Source organism: Canis aureus, chromosome 14 (genome assembly GCF_053574225.1).
Source record: "Canis aureus isolate CA01 chromosome 14, VMU_Caureus_v.1.0, whole genome shotgun sequence".
Lineage (NCBI taxonomy): Eukaryota > Metazoa > Chordata > Mammalia > Carnivora > Canidae > Canis > Canis aureus.
Window position 1 is genome coordinate 7,899,252 of NC_135624.1, and position 4,396 is coordinate 7,903,647.

The window sequence follows — 4,396 nt, forward strand, 5'->3', positions numbered from 1 at the left end:
TAGCTTTGATTTGCATTTCCCTATGATTGGTGATTTGAGTGCCTTTTCATGTACCTGTTGACCATCATTGTCTTCTTTGGAAAAACGTATATTCAGATTCTTTGCCCATTTTTTTTTTCAAAGATTTATTTATTTATTTGAGGGGAGGGGGGCAGAGGGAGAGAGAATCCTGAAGCACACTTTTCACTGAGCTCAGAGCCTGACCCCAGGAAATCCCAGGACCCTGAGATCACTACCTGATCTCAAGAGTTGACCACCTGACGAAGCCACCCAGACGCCCCCGCCCATTTTTTAATTGGATTGTTTTTTGCTATTCAGTTATATGAATTTTTTTTAATTTGGAATTTTAATTATGTACATAAATAGCAACATGAGAACGGAGAACGAGGAGTTCTAATGCTGGACATTATCTCTAGGTGAAAGGATTTCTGATTAGTCCACTTGTAGTATGGCATCACCCAAGATAACAAAGAAGCCTAGTATAGTTTTTCCGGAAGAAGAAAGCCAATTTACTACATTCAGTACTGACTTCTCTGCCATTCTTCTGTAGAAAATGCATGGAGTTTCCAATGTTTACCTATAACTGATTAAAATGGGCAGAGCATGGAGCGTTCTACTTATTTCCAGGTGAATTCTTCACATTTCCTGGCTTTTGAAAGTTCTCCTGCCACAAATCTTCTACGACTATGTATCCTCATAAACCCCAGTCATATAATTTTTCCCCACTGACCTGGACAAATACGATGGCTTGTTGTGGATAATAAAGAGAGGCAGCTAGTCCCATGAACCCAGGTGGATACACCAGCTTCTTTATTTTTGAATCTCTACCCAAAAAGAGTCCAAAAATGTCAGCAAAACCAATAACACCAAGTCTTGGAAAAAATCCAGGAGGTGCATTTTGGAGATATTCATAGCTGTCTAACCCCCATTGGACCAAGCTCTGCATCTTAGGCTTCATTTGTGAGTACATTTCCTGACATCAACTTGTATATGGTTTGCAATAATGTCAGAGATGTGAAATGCTTTCTTCAAGTTGGGTCCTTGGCTCCTCCACATATTTAGATTGACCTCGGGAACTGAGTAGGGTGAAAGCTCATTAACCTTCACAGGAGTTCTGTGAGGTGAGTCCCTTTTAGGTGATGCATATACTTTGAAGGTGAGCTGACTCAGGCTGGCTGGCCCCCCAGACCTCAGAATTACCTTGAACATGTTGCTGGCAGAGGTGGCTCCAGTGGGCTATAGGAGGTTTTTAGATATTAATCTATTATCATATATATGATTTGCAAATATTTCATCTCATTCAGTAGGTTGCCTTTTCATTTTGTTGATGGTTTCCTTAGCATTGCAGTAGCTTGATGTAGTCCTACTTACTTATTTTTGCTTTTGGTGTCAGATACAAAAGGTCATCACCAAGACCAATGGCAATGAGCTTACTACCTGTTTTCTTGTAGGAGTTTTATGGTTTCTGCTCTTACATTTAAGTCTTTATGTATTTTGAGTTAGTTATTGTGTTTGATTTAAAATAGTGGTTTATTTTCATTCTTTTGCATGTGGCTGTCCAGCTTTCTCAACACCATTTATTGAAGATACAGTGCTTTCTTCACTGTATATTCTTGGTTTCTTTGTCATCAGTACTTGACTGTATACATGTGGGTTTATTTCTGAGTTCTCTGTTCTGTTTCACTGATCTATGCATCTGTTTTTATGTCAATATTGCACTATAATTACTATAATAGTTTGAAATCAGGAAGTATGATGCCTCTAGTTTCATCCTTCTTTCTCAAGATTACTTTTGCGATTGTGGTTTTTTTGTTGTCCCATACAAATTTGAGAATTATTTATTCTAGCTCTGTGAAAAATGTCATTGGAAGTTTAATGGAGATTGCATTGAATTTATAGATTGCTCTGAGAAGTATGGACATTTTAGCAATATTGGTTCTTCCAATCCATGAGCACAGCATATCTTCCCATTCATTTGTGTCATCTTTAAATTCTTTCATCAAGGTCTTAGAGTTTTCAGTGTACAGGTCTTCCACCTCCATGGTTAAGTTTATTCCTAGGTATTTTATTCTTTTTGATGTAATTGTAAATGAGATTATTTTCTTAATTTCTCTTTCTAATAGTTTATTTTTAGTGTATAGAAACCTAGTAGATTTTTATATTGATTTTGTGTCTTGCAGCTTTACTGAATTTGTTTATTCTAATAGTTTTTTTTTTTTTGTGGAGTTTTTATAATACCATGTCACATAGGCTTTTTAAAAAAGGAATATAAAATGATGTTTAAAAAGCCCCCAAACACTTGGTACATATTGCAAATATTCAGAAAGGGGAATGACTTTTTTTTAAAAAGGGCAGCCGCGGTGTGGGGGTGGTGCTCAGGGGTTTAGCGCCGCCTTCAGCCCAGGATGTGATCCTGGTGTGATCCTGGAGACCAGGAATCGAATCCCACATCCTGCGCATCCCACTTCCGGCGTCGGGATCCCTGCGTGGAGCCTGCTTCTCCCTCTGCTTGTGTCTCTGACTCTCTCTGTGTGTCTCTCATGAATAAATAAATGAAATCTTTAAAAATAAAATGAGTCTTAATCTTCTGTCATTGAAGTTTAGGAGTTTAGTAAAAAGCTTACTTTTTTTCTTAAAAATGTTTATAAGAGTCTGGATTTCTAGCTACCAGTTACCTTGGAGCAGGACTTTTTACTTTTAGCCCTCTGGTTCTCAACTGGGGCCAGTTTTGAACCTTCGGAGACATTTGACAGTGTCTGAGACTTTTTTTTTATTGTTACACCTGATGGGGAAAGGGTTGTTGCTAGCCTCTAGTAGGTAGAAGCCAGGGAAGGATGCATTAGACAACACCCCCACAACAAAGAATTATCTGGTACAAAATATCAATAGTGCCATTGTTGAGAAACCTTACGCTGGTCAAATTTAGCCAAGCAACTACAGAAATAACAACAGGGATCCTTCCTTTTTTTTTTTTTTTTTAAAGATTTTATTTATTTATTCATGAGAGACAGAGAGGGGCAGAGACACAGGCAGAGAGAGAAGCAGGCTCCATGCAGGGAGCCAGACACGGGACTGGATCCCTGGACTCCAGGATCACACACCCGGCCAAAGGCAGGCACCAAACCGCTGAGCCACCCAGGGATCCCCGGGATCCTTCCTTTTTAAAATCAAAATTCAAAACTGCAAATTTTAAGCAGTTTACAATTCATTAAGAAAAACAAAAAAAAAAAACACCAGATAGGAAAGCTGTTTCATTATCTAGCAATATCTCACACTTACAGGCAATAAGAAAGGGCCTAGCAGGAAAGCACATACTTCCCTTACAGAGTCCCCTGAGTAATCAATTCCGGTCACCCGAGGCCAGCATTCACTGATTTACAAAGTTGAGTAGAATGGAAGTTTTTTTTTTTTTTTTTCTTTCTCCTTCATCATTTGACTGTGATCTTCCTCTTGCTGTTTTTCCTGCTCATGTTTTGGCTGATCTGAAGCCTGATTTGCACCTTAGCCTAATGAATGTCAATGTATATTGACACTTAAAAAAATGAAACAGCCATAGTATGGTGTTTGCCTGGCATCTTGTCAGGGCATTGGGTACTACTGACTTGAAAGGAAGTACACCTGCTGAGTCACTGGTATTATCTCCTGCTACACCCTGTAGTTTCCATAGTGATGTTTCAGTGAATTGCACTCAACAGAACCTGACTGGAGAAAGGCATGAGCAATTTCCTGTAATTCGAGCTTCTTTTAATCTAGAAATGGGAATGTGATTTTAAGCATTTTTGAATTTAACTTTATCAGTCAAAATCTTTTGGAATAAAATGCAGAGATGTTTTAAGAAGTAAGTTTGTTAGGGCAAAACCCTGACAGGAAAGGAAGGAAATAAGGATGGAGGTGATGTGAAAGAGTTGCTTAAGGAGGTAGAGAAATGCTAGTGAATGCGTAAGATTGATAGTAACCTTCAGGAAAGAAAAGTCACATCAAATGCCCTGTTATTAAGTCTTGCCACTTGGTCACTGCTATAGGCCTTATCTTTGATGGAACCAGAGAAAGCAGACTGTTATTCAACCAATTTTTTAATGATCCCTACTCATCATAGTATTTTAAGCAAAAAGAAAGGGGATTTCCTGGTTGGCTACGTGAGTAGAGCATGAGACTCTTGATTGCAGGGTTGTAAGTTTGAGCCCCATGTTGGGTGTAGAGATTACTTAAAATCTTAAAAAAAAAAAAAAAAAGAGAAGGGAATACACCTGAAACTAATGTAACAGTATGTTAAGTAAACTGGAACTAAAATAAAAATTAAAAATCTAAAAAAAAAAGAAAAAAGGAAGGGAAAGAGCAATTGATGTCCCCCTACTTGCTACCCATTTAGTGATGTGGACATGATGGGGTAACAGGG

The 4,396-nt window shown here is 38.3% G+C and overlaps 1 pseudogene; it reads right to left on the reverse strand.

Moving 5' to 3' along the window:
* Window positions 1-499: 499 nt before the first annotated feature.
* LOC144282830 (MICOS complex subunit MIC26 pseudogene) lies at window positions 500-1,209 on the reverse strand (annotated as a pseudogene).
* Window positions 1,210-4,396: the final 3,187 nt, after the last annotated feature.